Here is a 17,406-nt window from a genome sequence, read left to right as displayed (position 1 = left end):
TTAAAACTGTGGCTATAATTCATCAAGACTGGATTAGAGAATCACAAACCATGCACATCACGGTCTGTGAACTGCCAAACTCTGTCAAGTTCAGAGAAATAAGCTGAGTCAGAAAGGAGATACTAGGTACTATAGCTTCATAAGGATAAGAATCAAACATAGAAAAAACAGGCTTGTACCACCACTCCAGGAAAGCAAGATTCTGAGTACAAGGGGTCAAAAACACAAGTCAGAAGAGTGAGGACAAAAGAACAAAACAGGTCCCCACCACCCCACCCCAACAATGGATCTAGAGAACAAGAGGTAACAGAAACTAAGGAAGAAGACTGAACATTACTTTAGTTACTTTAAACCTCAGTTCAATCAGGAAACTTGGAATAATGATAAGATAATTACCAAAAAGGGCATTTGGGAGAATTAAATGAAATTAAACATATCTGGAAATATGGAGAGTATTGAATAAATGTTAGTGGTGGTCTTGTTTTAGAGGGTTGCCTTCAGCTTTCTAATATAATGGTACAGTTTAGTGCAAACACTCATTGACTAGGAGTCAGGAGACCTGGTTTAAATCTTTTGTTTGCTTTACTCTAAATTAGTGATGTTGGGCGAACATCTCAATATGATCATCTGTAAAAAAGGGACTATAATACCACTTCATAAAATTGTTGAGAGAATTAAGACAATTAAGCCCTGTGGGGCAGGGGAAGGGGTTCCCTGTCCTCTTGCTACAGCCTCAAACTTAGGAAGGACTCTTGGCCTGGCCTCTGGGATGGGACTATCTCAGCACTCCCACTGTGTCCTCTAATCTCCCCCTCTATCCCCTATCATGGCAGTCAAACTCTGCCTTAATCTATGAAGGGTCTGGCATGGATAGTTTCCTGCCCCTTCCCAATGGTAGTAGACCTCTGCTTTCTATGATTTTAGGTGCCTGAGCCAGATGGGTTTCCCTGCCTGTCCCTCAAATGCAGATGGCTTTTGCTTTAAATGAGAGAAGTTGTGAACCTGTTTTCATTACCAAGGAGAAGGAATCTCTCTGATCCTGTCCTGTCCCCATTCTTCCTTGTGACTACCCAGTGGAGGCACAGAAAAGACCTTGAGATTTAGTGCCTATTCTCTTGGAGTCTGGGGCTCCAGCAGATTCTAAATTGTTTTGTTATCCCACACTTGACCTTTAAGGATTTGTTAAAATTTGGCTGTTTACTTTTTACCCACTTTGATGGCAGCTGCCTCTTTCTCCTCTATTTTGACAAAGATGTGGCAACTTATGGGTCCCATCTCTCTTCGGAAGGTCTGTTACCCTTTGAATTTCAGTTGACCTGCTTGTCACGTGACCTTGGCTCTTTCATGGATTCCAGGAAATTTATTATTTTGTACATTATCTGGCTTTTTTTCTCATTTTTAGGGTGGGAGTGTTATTCTCTTAAGGTTTCTACATCCTAAGTGGAATGACTCAGATAGGGCTGGCCAACACAAATGTCTGAAGAGTCCATAATAGCATATGTTATTAAACTAGTCTAAGAGTAAAAGGTGGGAATTATGGCTAAATGGAGAATACAAACCAACCTAACTCCAGTTTTGAAAAATGTTTTAATATTATGCATGCTAAACCAAAATATCTTTTTATTTCACCTGATAAAATGTGGTTCCTGGCTCAGATGTTAGTAGAATTAGATGTGTTCAAACCTGGTTAAGCAACTGGTTGATGCATAACTAAAAAGAACTTTAAAATGCATAATTTCAACCTAAGAGGAAACACCTATTAGCATGCCCAGGAATCTCTACTCAGTTCTGTGCTATTTTTAATATTTTAAGTAATGTTTTGATGAAGATATAAAAAGAATAGTATTCTAATTTTTGCATGAAATTAAACAAAGAGTTCTTGCTATAACACTTCATATCAGAATCAGGATTCATGAAGTCACTGACAGGTTAAAATAAAGTGGTTAAGTATGCATAAATGTAAGGTCCTAAAAGTGAGCTTGTTAAATCTACTTCAGATTTTCAGGTGCATAGCATTGGTGATATCTTACTTAACAGTAGAAGTTGACATGCAAATGACCTATAATTTCTAATAGGCGTGAATTCAGTGATTCAAAAAAATGATGTAATTGCCCCACAAGCTGCTTCACATTAGGTTGCAACAGTGAAGGCGAGTGTTCAGAACAAAAGAAGCCTTAGTCCCATTGATTAGAGACCCGTGTGGTGTCCCATTGCCACGTTTCACACGGGTCATTGAGTTACTGGAATTGAAAGAGGAAGATGGCCAGGATGATAGAGATTCTGAAGAACAGTTGAGCTGGAATGTTGAATCTGGAAAAAGAAAACTTGAAAAAGCATAATAAGATCTTCAAATTTAGAAAAGAATGGGGGAGGAGGGATTTGGTCACCACATCAGAGATTATTCAAAAGGATAGATGAAACTGATGTAATAATATGTGTTATTTAATATGTTACTACATTTGGGCTAAGGTAGACTGAAACATTTTCTCTTCTGGTCAGTGGGGGGAATAAAAGCTAATAATTAGAGAAATGTGATTTGTTTGTACCATTCATTATTAGTTAATGTAAGAAGATTTGTAACATGTCTCAGAGCAAGGGGAGAGCAAGAAGAGTCCTGTTAGCATAAAACCAAGATAATGCATTTTATAGAATAAGACCAATATTATATTTATGACTCAAACATTGATTTGTCGAGAAGATGACAGTTTTTCAAAGAAAACTAATCTTTAAATTACCAAATTGAATTTGACTTCAGATTGTCATAGAACCTAGGAAAAAAATGGCTATAGCATGGATAATTCGCTATCCTCACCACCATCCAGGAAAAGATAGCTCACTCTGCCCACCTCTCGAGGGACATCAATGAACAGTGAACCCAGAATCCAGGTAATGCCTGGATGGAGGAGGAAGGCCATCAATTTTTACTAGAAAACAGAAGCCACACATTTTTCAAGACACAGTCAGGACTAAAGGTACTAGAAGTTAATTTTATTTCTAGGGAGTGGTTTGTGAACCCAGAGAAGCAGGAGATAGGACAAAAGCCCTATCTTTGGTGGAGTAATGGGTTAAAAGAACACTCCAGAAGCAGACTTCTAAACCACAAGAAGCATTCACTCACTATGAGGATCAGGAGGAAAGTGAGGTTTATCCTCCCTGAATGATACTTCTCTGCTCTCAGCAGTAGAGACACATCATGTAAGAAATACAAGGAAGGGACTGACCACACAAGATGCAGATGCAAACCTGGTAAAAAAAATTAAAAAAAAAAGACTTCCAGTCCCTTGGACCTTTAATGAACAAAATGGAAATGTGTGAAGAAAATATTTTTGAATGTAAAACTATTATACCAAAACAGAAGTGACCTTAATTTCCCAGGAGTGTAGGAACCAACATAAGTGTGGAACTGAATTTACAACTACTAATGCATGGAACACAGAGCTGCTGCTATTGGTTGGAAATCTTGGTCAATACTTAGTAAGCTCCACATACATGAGAAACAACCAGGATGTAGATCAAAACATGTGCCAAAATGGGGAAAGGACAGAAAATGAAAGAACCTAGGTCAAGAGAAAACTCTGTATCATGAAGAATACTTGTGTCCAAGGCACCTGGGTGGCTCAGTCGGTTAAGCATCTGTGTTTGGCTCAGGTCATGATCCCAGGGTCCTGGGATGGAGCCCCATGTCAGCCTCCCTGCTCAGCGGGCAGTAGGGAGCCTGCTTCTCCCTCTTGTGCTTGTGCTCTCTTTCTCTCTCTCTCTCTCAAATAAATAAAAAAAATCTTAAAAAAAGAACACTTGCCTCCAAAATATTATATTATCACATATAAATATGTATACACACACACACGCGCATGCACACATACACTTTTTTAAACCCTCAAATAGAGGGGCGCCTGGGTGGCTCAGTCGGTTAAGCGTCTGCCTTCTGCTCAGATCATGATCCCGGGGTCCTGGGACTGAGTCCCGCATCTGCTCAGCGGGGAGCCTGCTTCTCCCCTGCCTGCCGCTCTCCCTGCTTCTCCTTGCTCTCTGGCTCTGTGTCAAATAAATAAATAAAATCTTAAAAAAAAATAAAAAAATAAAAAAAAATAAAACCCTCAAATAGAAATGCCAGCAATCTCACTAGAATGACATTGCAGCGCTGCTCATGTCATCATGCTGCTCTTTTCCTTGCTTGTTCTCCCATTTCTGCCAGCCTTTTTCCCACAGACGGTCCCACTCCTTCCACCTCTGAAAATCTCGGTCCTGCTTATTTCAGGACTGCCATAGATCCAGCCTCATGTGGGCACCTCAGAGGGACCCAGGGCCTGGGTCCTGGTGTTGGATGCAGGTCCTCTCATTTGCTACTCTCCCATCCAGGAACTTGCTCTCAGGATTTATCTGGGATTATAGATCTCTCCCTAGAAATATAATTAACTTCCAGTACCCTCAATCCTGACGATGTCTTCAAAATATTATAGCTTCCATTCTCTACTAAAAATTGATAGTTTGGGGACTATGCCTCAGTTCTAATCCCCATGTTCTAGCTAAATAATCTGACTAGTATTTTATATACATATATCCCTTTCGAAAGATGGAGATTTTTGCCTGAATTTTCTCCTAAGTGTTAAGCCCCTGTTACCTACGAGTGACCTTCAAAATTGCATAAATCTAAGTTCCTTGAGAGTGAGGACCATATCTGGTTGGTTTTTGCTGAATCCCCAGGGCCTCAGACAGAGTTCAGTAAATATGTTATAAACAAATGCATGAATGGTGGCCACTGGTACTCCCACTCGGTTGCACCCAAGTTTTGAGATGGTCCCAGAGTTATGATGGATCTTCGGCTGCCCATTGTGCGCCCAGAGCTATGGACAGACCTGACCGTAGTCCTTGAACCTATGTCTTGCCTGGGAGCCAGGCTTAGAGCCTCTTGTAGGAGTTCTGTCCTGTCTGTCCAGCCCCCAGCCCTTTCTGCCTCCTCCTTCAGCTCTAAGTTTCCTTGTCTTCTGGTCTTCTTCCATTCATTGCTTCATCCTCAAAGACAATATTGCCCCAGTCAGAGTATGCATATGTACCAGCAAAGAAAAAAGTAAGATTACAATGACTTAATAAAATGTTGTCTTGATAATTTTTAAGTTATCTTTTTCTTTCTTTTCTTTCTTTCCTTCTCTTTCTGCTTTCCTTCAGTCACTTTCTTTTTCTTTCATTTCTTTCTTGATTCCTTCTTCATGTCTTTCCTTATTTACTTTCTTTGTATTTATTCATTTTGTATTCTCCCATGTTTCTTGAGAGACATGAACTTGAACAAATGACTAGAAGATTGTTGGAAATGTCAACTCTTCCATTTCACATTTCTAATGCAAATGTCAGCATCCTGGGGTGGTGGAGACAGTCCAGTTACTGAAGGTTTGGAAACATTCATTCATTCAACAAACACTTACTGAGAGCCAATTGTTGTGTGGGGGCTATAAAGGCAAACACTCCCATACGTCTCCTTACTCTAAATACTCAGCTACAATACCACTTCACTTCTGACACCAGATGTGTGGGCTTTTCACACATCAAGCAATTCTGCAACACCAGCTGGGTGTCCTACAATTAATTCAATCTACCTGAGTCTTACAATCTACTTGGAGATAACATCAGATTCCGTGGATGAAGGGTTCAGTCCTTCTAGACTGCCTTCCCCCACTTTAGATGCCATCACAAGTCCAGGTTATTATCTGTGCTTCTAATCAACTTGCTATAAGTTAGAGGTTCCCACAACCACCTCCTTGGGTTCAATTAATGTGCTAGAGCAGCTCACAGAATTCAGAAAAACACTTCCTTACATTCCACCAGTTTTTTTTTTAAAGATAGAGATAAGCAGCCAGATGGAGAGGTTCATAAAGCAAGATCCAGAAGGGTCCTAAGTGCAGGAGCTTCAGTCCCCATGGAAGTGGGGTGCACCACCATCCTGGCATGTTGACGTGTGCACCAACCTGGAAGCTCTCCAAACTCCACCCTAGTGGATTTTTTTTGGAGGCTTCATCACATAGGCATGCTTGAGTAAATCATTGGCCTTTGGTGATTGATTCAACTTTCAGCCTCCTCCTCTCCCTGGAGGTAGTGGGACTGAAAGTTCCAACCCTCTAACATTTGTTGCTCCCCCTGGTAACCATCTTTAGGGGCTTATTTTTTAATGGAATATAAATAATTTTATTTAAAAATGATATATTTTAAAATTATTATCTTTAATTTTTATGGTTACAAATAGATTGAGATTCTAGTATAAGTTATGGGCCATCTCTTTTAGAAAATGCAATAACATACAACATCATTTTATACAGTGGCTATGAGTCTATGTTTAAGAATCCTTGACATATTAATTTCCCCAAATGCCAATTGCATAAAAGAGATACTTGGACTTAGAAGTCTTTTTTTTTCTTTTTTTTAACTTCATTGTATTTATTAATTGTATTTTTTATTTGAGTGTAGTTAACACATAATGTTACATTAGTTTCAGATGTACAACTTAGTGATTTGACAAGTTTATACATTATACTACATTGACCACAAGTGTAGCTAGTATCTGTCCTATTATACCACTATTACAATATCATTAACTGTATTCCTTATGCTCTGCATTTTATTCCTGTGACTTACTCATTCCATACTGGATGCCTGTATCTCCTTCTCTCCTTTCACCCATTTTGCTCACCATCCCCATCCCTTTCCCTCTGGCAACCATCAGTTTGTTCTCTGTATTTATAGTTCTGATTCTGCTTTTTATTTATTCTTCTTTTTTAAGATTCCATTTATGAGTGGAGTCATGTGATATTTGTCTTTCTCAGTCTGATTTATTTCACTTAGCATAAAACCCTCTAGGTCCATCCATGTTGTCACAAATGGCACAGTTTCATCCTTTTTATGGCTGTGTAATATTCCATTATATATTTTATATATAATATATATAAGAATATATATATAATATACATTTACAATATATATTACACATACATATATAATATTTTCCTTGTCCATCATCTACTGATGGACACTTAGGTCTCTTCCATGTCTTGGCTTTTGGAAACAACGCTGCAATAAACAGAGGGGTGCATACATCTTTTCCATTTAGCGTTTTCATTTTCCCTGGGTATACACCCAGTAATGGAATTACTGGGTCATATGGAATTTCTGTTTTTAATTTTTTGAGGAACCTCCATACTGTTTTCCACAGTAGCTGTAACAATTTACATTCCCACCAACAGTGCACAAGGGTTCCTTTTTCTCCACATCCTCGCCAACCCTTGCTTCTTATCTTCTTCATTTTAGCCAGTCTTAACAGGTATCAGGTGATATCTCATTGTGGTTTTGATTTGCATTTCCCAGATAATCAGTGATGTTGAGCATTTTTTCATGTGTCTGTTGGACATCTGGATGTCTTCTTTGGAAAAATGTCTATTCAGGTCCTCTGGCCATTTTTATTCAGATTATTTGGTGGTTTTTTGGTGTTGAGCTGTGTAAGTTCTTTATATATTTTGGATATCAACCCCTTATCAGATATATCATTTTCAAATATCTTCTCTCATTCAGTAGGTTATCCTTCTGTTTTGTTGATGGTTTCCTTTGCTATGCAAAAACTTTTTATTTTGGGGCACCTGGGTGGCTCAGTCAGTTAAGCGTCTGCCTTCGGCTCAGGTCATGATCCCAGGGTCCTGGGATCGAGCCCCACATCGGGCTCCTTGCTCAGTGGGAAGCCTGCTTCTCCCTCTCCTTCTACTGCTTCCCTCTGCTTGTGCTTTCTCACTCTCTCTGTCAAATAAATAAAATCTTTAAAAAAAAAAAAAACTTTTTATTTTGATGTAGTCCCAATTGTTTATTTTTGCTTTTGTTTCCCTTGCCTTAAGAGATATATCTAGAAAAAGCTGCTATGGCTGATGTCAGAGAAATTGTTACCTGTATTTTCTTCTAGGATTTCTATGGTTTCAGGTATCACATTTAGGTCTTTAATCCATTTTGAGTTTATTTTTGTGTATGGTATTAGAAAGTAGTTTAGTTTCATTCTTTCTCATGTAGCTGTCCAGTTTTCCCAGCACCATTTATTGAAAAGACTGTCTTTTCCCATTGTATATTCTTGCTGCTTTTGTCATAGATTAATTGGCCATACAAATGTGAGTTCATTTCTGGGATGTCTATTCTGTTCTATTGATCTGTGTGTCTGTTTTTGTGCCAGGACCATATTGTTTTCATTACTACAGCTTTGTAGTATATCTTGAAATCTGTAACTGTGGTATCTCCAACTTTGTTCTTTCTCAGGATTTCTTTGGCTATTTGGGGTCTTCTACGATTCCATACAAATTTGGTATTATTAGTTCTAGTTTTGTGAAGAATGCTGTTGATATTTTGATAGGGATTGGATTGAATCTGTAGATTGCTGTAAGTAATATGGACATTTTGACATTAATTCTTCCAATTCATGAGCATGGAATATCTTTCTATTTATTTGTATCATCTTCAATTTCTTTCAATATTTTATGGCTTTCAGAGTACAGGTCTTTCACGTCCTTGGTTAAGTTTATTTCTAAGTATTTTGTTCTTTCTGGTGCAATTGTAAATGGGATTACTTTTTCAATTTCTCTTTCTGCAACTTCATTGTTAGTGTATAGAAACACTACAGATTTCTGGGTACTAATTTTGTATCCTGTCACTTTACTAAATTTGTTTATTTCTACTAGTTTTTTGGTGGAATCTTTAGAATTTTCTTTGTTTCATGTTATCTGCAAATAGTGACAGTTTAACTTCTACTTTATCAATATGGATGCCTCTTATTTCTTCTTTTTCTTGTCTGATTGCTGTGGCTAGGACTTCTAGTACTATGCTGAATAAAAGTGATGAGTGTGGACATCCTTGTTTTGTTTCTGACCATAGAGAGAAAACTCTCAATTTTTCACCATTGAGAATGATGTTGGCTGTGGTTTTTCATATATGGCCTTTATTTTGTTGATGTATGTTCCTTCTAACCCTATTTTATTGCGAGTTTTTATCATGAACAGATGTTGAATCATGCCAAATGTTTTTTCTGCATCTATTGAGATGATCATATTTTATTCTTTATTTTGCTCATGTGGTGTATGATGGTGATTGATTTGCAAATATTGAGTCATCCTTGCATCCCAGGAATAAATCTCACCTACTCATGATGAATGATCTTTTTAATATATTCTGTGCAGTTTGCCAATATTTTCTTGAGGATTTTTGCATCTATGTTCATCAGGGATATTGGCCTCTGGTTTTCTTTTCTTGTGGTGTCTTTGGTTTTGGTATCAGGATAATGCTAGACTCATAGAATGAATTTGGAGACTTTCCTTCCTCTTCTATTTTTTGGAATAGTTTGAAAAGAATAGGTATTAACTCTTATTTAAATGTCTGGTAGAATTCACTTGTGAATCCATCTGATCCTGGACTTTTATTTTTTGGTAGTGTTTTTATTACCTATTCAATTTTGTTACTTGTAATCCATCTGTTCAGATTTTCTATATCTTTTTGATTTAGTTTTGAAAGATTATAGGAGCATCTGGGTGGCTCAGTCAGTTAAGCATATGCCTTCAGCTCAGGTCATGGTCTCGGTCCTGGGATAGAGCCCCACTTTGTGCTTGCTGCTCAGTGGGGAACCTGCTTCTCCTTCTCCCCAACACCGAATCATGCTCTCTCTCTCCCTCTCTCTCTCTCTCAAATAAATAAAATTAAAAAAAAAAAAAGAAAGATTGTATGTTTCATGCTCACTTCGGCAGCACATATACTAAAATTGGAATGATAGCGAGAAGATTGGCATGATCCCTGCACAGGGATAACATGCAAATCCACAAACGACTATATGTTTCTAAGAATTTACCCATTTCTTCTAGGTTGTCCAGTTTGTTGGCATATAATTTTTTGATGGTATTCTCTTATAATCCTTTATATTTCTGGGGTATCTTTTGTTACTTCTCTTCTTTCATTTCTGATTATATTTATTTGGTCCTTTCTTCTTTTTTTCATGATAAATCTAGTTAAGGGTTTGTCAATTTTTGTTTATCTTTTCAAAGAACCAGCTCTGGCTTTTATTGATTTTTTTTTCTATTTTTTTAAATCTCTACATCATTTCTTTTTGCCCTGATCTTTATTATTTCCTTTCTTCTACTCACCCTGGGTTTTGTTTGTTCTTCTTTTTTTAGTTCCCTTCAGTGTAAGGTTAGGTTTTTCTTGTTTCTTGAGGTAGGCCTGTATTGCTGTATACTTCCCTCTTAGAACTGCTTTCACTGTGTCTCAGAGATTTTGGACTTTTTTTTTTCATTTTCATTTGTCTCCATGTATTTTTTGCTTTCTTCTTTCATTGCTTCATTGACCCATTGGTTGTTTAGTATCATGTTGTTCAGTGTCCATGTGTTTGTGTTTTTTCCCAGTTTTTACTTGTGATTTATTTCTTGTTTCATACTGTTGTGGTTGAAAAAAGATGTATGGTGTGATTTCAGTCTTCTTAAATTTTTGAAGCTTGTTTTATGGTCTAATATGTGATCTGTCCTGGAGAATGTTCCATCTGTACTTGAAAAGAATGTGTCTTCTGTTGTTTTTGGATGGAGTGTTCTGTATATTTCTGTTATGCCCATCTGCTCCTATGTGTCATTCAAAGACATTGTTTCCTTTTTGATTTTCTATCTGGATGATCTATCGATGTAAGTGGAGTGTTAAAGTTCCCTACTATTACTGCATTACCATCAATTTCTCTCTTTTGTCTATTAACATTTGCTTCATGTATTTGGGTGCAAAGGTATTTGCAATCATTTTATCCTTTTATTGGATTGAACCCTGTATCATTATGTCATGCCCTTCTTTGTCTCTTATTATAGTCTTTATTTTTAAGTCTATTTTGTCTGATAAAAGTATTGCTATGCCGGCTTTTTTCTGCTTCCATTTGCAGGGTGAATGTTTTTCTATACCTTCACTTTCAGTCTGTATACATCTTTGGGTCTGAGATCAGTCTCTTTTGGCAGCATATAGATAGGTCATGTTTTTTTTTATCCATTCCACCACTCCATGTCTTTTTTTTTTTAAGATTTTTTATTTATTTATTTGACAGAGAGAGAAATAGTGAGAGAGGGAATACAAGCAGGAGGAATGGGAGAGGGAGAAGTAGGCTTCCCGCTGATCAGGGAGCCCAATGCGGGGCTCAATCCCAGGACCCTGGGATCATGACCTGAGCAGAAGGCCGATGTTCAACAACTGAGCCACCCAGGTGCCCCCAACTCCATGTCTTTTGATTGGAGTATTTAGGCCATTTACATTCAAATTAATTATTGATAAGTATGTACTTATTGCCATTTTTAAAATGTGTCTTCTGGTTGTTTTTATAGTTCTTCTTTGTTCCTTTTTCCTCCCTTGCTCTCTTTCTTTGTGGTCAACGAGTATCTATAGCGTTTTGTTTGGCTTTCTTTCTCATTATTTTTTGTGTATTTGTCATAGGTTTTGGGGTTGTGGTTACCATCATGTTCATATATAACATCTTAAGTAAATAACAGTCCATATTGATTTGATGGTCATTAAGTACAAACACGTTCTAAAATAAAAAAACAAAAACAAAAACAAAACAACAAAAAACTGAAAAAAGAAAACAATCTTTCTTTTTCCTCTTTTAACTCCTTTCTCCACATTTTATGTATATGTTCTCATATTTTACATCTTTTTATTCATATTTTTCTTATGTCTAATTATGGCCATTTCTTTTCCATTTAAAGAGGTCCCTTTAACATTTCTTGTAAGTCTGGCTTAGTGGTGATAAACTCCTTTATCTTTTGTTTGTCTGGCAAACTCTTTATCTCTCCTTCAAATCTGAACGATAACCTTGCTGGATAGAGTATTTGTGGTTGTAGGTTTTTTCATTTCAGCACTTTGAATATATCATGCCACTCCTTCTGGCTTACAAAATTTTGCTGAAAAATCAGCTGATAGCCTTACAGTTTTTCCCTTGTAGGCAATTTTTTATTTCTCTCTTGCTGCTTTTATGATTTTCTTTTTATCTTTAACCATTGACATTTTAATTATTACTTGCCATGGTTTGAACCTCCTTGGGTTCATCTTGTTCAGAGCTCTCTGTTATTCTTGGACTTGGAAATCTATTTCCCTCCCTAGGCTAGGGAAGTTTCCAGTTATTATTTCTTCAAATAAGTTTTCCACAACTTTCTCTCTCTCTTCTGGGACTCTTATAATGTGAATGTTTGTTCACTTGATGTTGTCCAAAAGACGTCTAGCTTCATTTTTTTAAATTCTTTCCTCTTTTTGCCATTCAGCTTGTGTGTTTTCCATACCCTGTCTTCCAGATTATTGATCCATTCTTCTGCGTCCTCTAACCTACTATTGATTCCCTTTAGCGTGTTTTTTAATTTCAGTTATTATATTCTTCAACTCTGATTTTTTTTTTAATATTTTCTATCTCTTCATTGAAGGTCTCACTGAGTTCTTCCACTTTTTTCTCCAGCCCAGTGAGTGAGTATCTTTATGATCATTACTTTAAATTCTTTACTAGGCATATTATTTATCTCTGTTCCATTTAGTTCTTTTTCTGAGGTTTTTCTTATTCTTTCTTTTGGAGCATGTTCCTCCATCGCCCCATTTTGCTTGACTCTCTGTGTTTGTTTCTACAGATTAGGTGAAAAGGCTCCTTCTCCTAAAGTTGAAGGAGTGGTCTTGTGATTGCTGTGCCCTGTGCAGACTGTGTGTGCTTGATGACTTTTGCTGGCTGGCTGGACCTATGGCTGTATATGCTAATTACTCTTTTAAACCATGGTTTTTTTATAGAAAGAATAAAGAAAAATAATAATGATGATGATGATGATAAAAGAAAAGAAGAAAAGAAAAAGTTTAAAGAAAAGGACATAAAGAAGAAAAAGAGAACAAGAATGAAAATTTTTTTAAATTTAAAAGGCCATAAAATCACAGCCTGTTTTTTGTGCACAGGGCGGCTGAGGTGAGCTTGTGGACCCTGGTCTTGCTGAGGTCTCAAGTGCTCTGGGAGTTGGACCTTGCTTTGGTCTAGGCTTTTCAGGTGGATGAGGAGAGAACCTTCCCACAGTTCCTCAGCCCTTTTAAACCTCAGCTTTCTTTCTGTGCCTCAGTAAAACTGGGGCTGGTGTGGACTTAAGGACCCTGGGCTTGCTGAGGTTACAAGCTCTCTGTGATGACTGGACCCACCAGTTATGGTGTCTGGACCCGCCCGTTAGTTCCTCGGGACCCTCCAATTATGGAGTCTGAAGCTGCCTTTTATGGCAACCAAACCTGCACCTTATGGTATCCAGACCCTGCTCCGGTCTGTGCTTTTAAGGTGGACAGGGAGAGAATGTTCTTGCAGTTCCTGGGTGCTTCTAAATGGTGGCTTTTTTTTTTTTTTTTCTGTGTCCCAGCACAGCTAGGGCTGGTGTGGGTTTGTGGACCCTGGGCTTGCTGAGGTCACAAACTTTCTGTGCCAATCTGACCCACCAGTTATGGCATCAGGACCCACTAATTATGGCATCCCAGCCCGTGCCTTATGATGTCCAGACCCTGCTCCAGTCTGGGCTTTTAAAGTGGCATGAGGAGAGCGTTTCCACAGCTCCTTGGCCCTTTTAAAACCCAGCTTCTTTTTCTGTGCCCCAGCGTGGCTAGTGCTGATGTAGGCTTGTGGACTCTGGGTTCACTGAAGTCCCAAGCTCACTGAGACAGGTGGACCTGCCCCTTCCGGTGTCCAGACCCTGCTCCCATCTAGGTGAGGTGATAACATAAACCATATCCCTCTGACCTAGAAAGCTTTCCCACAGCAGAGTTCTAGTGCTATCTCTTTTATATGCTAGTTGTTCTTTTAAACTAGGCCTTTTTTTTCCTGTGCCCAAGGACAGAGGGATTTGTTCCCAAGTCCTCAGTACTGTCCCTCCCCACTGCGTTTGCAGCCTCAGGGGTGGGGGTTCCCTTTGTTGCTGGGTCTCCATCTCTCTTCCTGTTCCTTTTGCCATTCTCTCTACCTTTGGTTGCTCCAGATCTGTTCAGTCAGCCCTTACTTCTTCAGGAGTAACTGTTTATTAATAGGTGTAATTTGGTGTTTGCCCTGAGGGAGGAGAGTTCAGAGTCTTCCTAAAAAAAAGCTATCTTGAACCAGAACTTCCTAAGGGACTTTAAGGAACCACCTCATTAACATAACTCAGGTATGTTTGAAAGGGGCTGATTTGGAATAACAAAAGACACCCATTCGACCCTTTTGACTCTGGAGTTATTTCAGGAATGGAAAAGATGCCCCTAAAGCTCTGAGCATTTAAGAAATTGCAAAGGTTTTAGGAGGTGTGTGGCACAAACCATAGACAAGAGCAAATATATATTTATTATACATCTCTCATCCAAGAGGTTGTCTGTCAAGAATATTGAGGAGGAAATTCAGTGGGTAGAAGATGATGAAAACAAAGCTTTCCCAACACTAAGGTCCTATACTTAAAAAATAAGGAGGAGGAGGAGGAGGAGGAGAAATGAGAAAGGTTAGATAACATGCTTCATAATGAAGTGATTGATCTTACAACTATTGTTATAAATATACTGAAGTAATGGATGCAAGTGCCTCCTGAGATAGCACATCTCTTCTATGATTTCCCTGCCAACACTGTATGACCTGAATCTAATCATCAGGAAATAACAGATAAGCCCCAACTGAGAGACATCTACAAAATAACTGGCCTATAATTTTCAGAAACGTCAAGGTCAAAAAGCAATACGGAGACTGAGGAAATGTTCCAATTTAAAGAGACGAAAGAAACTTGACAACTAAATGCAAATGGTGATCCTGGAAAATAGCCAGAAAGGAAATTATAGGAAAGGTTGATGAAATTTGTTAATGGACTCTGTGTAAGATAATGATATTCTATAAATGTTAAATTTCTTGATATTGGGGGCGCCTGGGTGGCTCAGTTGGTTAAGCGACTGCCTTCGGCTCAGGTCATGATCCTGGCGTCCCAGGATCGAGTCCCGCATCGGGCTCCCTGCTCGGCGGGGAGTCTGCATCTCCCTCTGACCCTCCCCCCTCTCATGCTCTCTCTCTCTCATTCTCTGTCTCAAATAAATAAATAAAATCTTAAAAAAAAAAAAATTTCTTGATATTGGTAATTGTACTGTGGTTATATAAAAGAATGTCCTTGTTTTTAAGAAATAAATTCTGAGGCATTTAACGGTAAAGTGTGTTAATTAAACAAGGAGGCCATTTGACTGAGATGGTTCTAATCCCTTAACAGCCTATGTAAGCAAGCCAAAACCTAAGTGTGTAAAGACCTCAAGGTAAAGAAATCAAAACCTAAAGACAACTATTCACAAACAGCCAATTAGCCTTCCCCAAATGAGGCAAATGCTTAAGATACAGCCAATCAAATAATGTCTTGCTCTGCTTCCACTTTTTCCTCTATAAAAATCTTGCCCCTGGTTCCTGTTGGTGGAGCGAGCTCTTCTAATCACTTCCGGGCTGGTGCTGCCTGATTTGAATCTATTTTTGCTCAAATAAGCTCTTAAAAATTGTAATATGCCTCTGTTTATCTTTTCACCAGGAGATGATGTCTGCAATTAGTTCTCGAGTGGTTTAGAAAAAAGAGAGAGAATGTTAGATCAAGTAGGGCAAAATCTCGAAATCTAAACTTATATGCTATCTAATGTGGATATGGGATATGAGAGTTCCTTGGACATATGTGTGTTCCTTGTACAGACTTGTAACATTTCTGTTAAGTTTAAAATTTTATCTATATAAAACAATTAAGCAAGTTTTGCTCACTTTTGTAAGGGTATCAAGGGTAAAAGAGAACTGACAGGTTAAAATGTTGAAACAATTTTGAATTACCAAATTTGGAGGTCACTATCAAACAACCCTCCTTTGGATAACAAGGACTTCTGGCAGTAAAATACCCCCATTAAATTGACACAGGTCCGAAGGAGTTTAATGAGAGCCAAACAGGAAATGCTAAGCTCCATTTCAAAACCCTTAGGCTGGTTGCAAAATATACAGTAACCCCTGGACGAGACCCTCTAGCAATGACTTCAACCGATGCTCCAAAAGGAGCTGTAGAACACTAGTGTTTAGAATTTATCCTAGAAAGTGGGCAAAACCTTTCCTTAAACAGCTGTTTATTTAAAACATTAATAAAAATTACCTTTCACTTTGTTGGATACCCGATGAGTTGGTCTTCACAAATCTGATTAGAGCATAAGAAGAGCCAACATGCCTTGAGAAGCTGCTGTCAGTGACACTAGGAGACAGGAAACTGAGGAACAGAGAGGTAAAATACCTTGCCCAAGGTCAAACATTAATGACGTGATAGATCTAGGAATTGAAACCAAGGTGTCTCTCTCAAGAGCCTGTGTTCTATTCACTAATCAATCTGCTTCCAATGCAGTAATGTTTCCTGGATCCATTCCATGATATTTTATAGAGTATCTCAATTTCCCTGTCGTCACAGCCCTATAAGAGTGACGTCACTCACATCTCCACTTTTACATGTGAAGAAAATGAGACTGAGAACTAACATAACTTGTGCACATTCACAAAAACTAGAAAGAGATGAAGGCAAAACACCAACACAGTTATGTGCAATTTCAAAACCCCTACCCCTTTTACCCATCAAGACAGCAGAAATAAATTGCATTTTGAAGAATTGGCTATCAAGAAAATGATACCTGAGTGAACACCAAGCTCTAAAGTAACTAATATTAAATTATTCCATGGGAACTTTCCTAAAACAGCCCCGAAGGCAAAAGATGATTTTTTTTTTCACTGACTCTATAAACATTTTCAGAAAATATTTTCATTTTAATCCAAAAATGTACATACAGTCACACATCAGACCTCTTGTCTTTCCCTACTCCATTTTATTGTCAGTGTTTTCTCTTCCCTTTCTCTCTTTCTCTCTCTCCCTGGTTCTACCTCTGTCTTTCCCTCCCTCCCTTCTTTCCCTTTCTTCCGCCTCCTTGAAATTCTAGTTGTATAAAAAGGTTACGAAGGTTCCTGCTTCCCCCTAGTGGTATGTGTCTAGAAGTGGCAGTCACATTAGGAAAATTAGGAAAACTTTACAGACCGTAGGAATAAAATGACACTTGACTCCTTTAGAGTTTTTGGAGGCAGGGGGGCAACGGGGTGAGAGGAAAGAACCTGTGATCACTGACAGTCTATTTAACCTCACATGGCCTCAGAAAATGCACCTGTGACGGGGACGTTAGACTATCCCCTTCTCACAGTTGTCTTATGGGTTGAGATAATATAGTAAAGGGTCTTGAAGCACAGTACACTCCCAATAAGAGCTAACTATTATTTACTTTTGACAGCTCTGTAAGGTTAGGAAAGAGAGGTTCAGCACAGCTTACTTATTTTCTTTTTTTTTTAAGATTTTTATTTATTTATTTGACAGAGAGAGACACAAG

At 38.2% G+C, this 17,406-nt stretch overlaps 1 non-coding gene across 1 annotated transcript; it reads left to right on the top strand.

Annotated features, from left to right (window-relative positions):
- The first annotated feature begins 9,736 nt into the window (after positions 1–9,736).
- LOC118536729 (U6 spliceosomal RNA) lies at positions 9,737–9,843 on the top strand. Its single transcript, XR_004917807.1, has one exon. It is a non-coding gene; the product is annotated as a U6 spliceosomal RNA (small nuclear RNA).
- Positions 9,844–17,406: the final 7,563 nt, after the last annotated feature.

Source organism: Halichoerus grypus, chromosome 6, assembly GCF_964656455.1.
Source record: "Halichoerus grypus chromosome 6, mHalGry1.hap1.1, whole genome shotgun sequence".
NCBI classification, from domain to species: Eukaryota; Metazoa; Chordata; class Mammalia; order Carnivora; family Phocidae; genus Halichoerus; species Halichoerus grypus.
The sequence above is the reverse complement of the archived record's forward strand: the minus strand, read 5'-3'. Positions and strand labels throughout refer to the sequence as shown.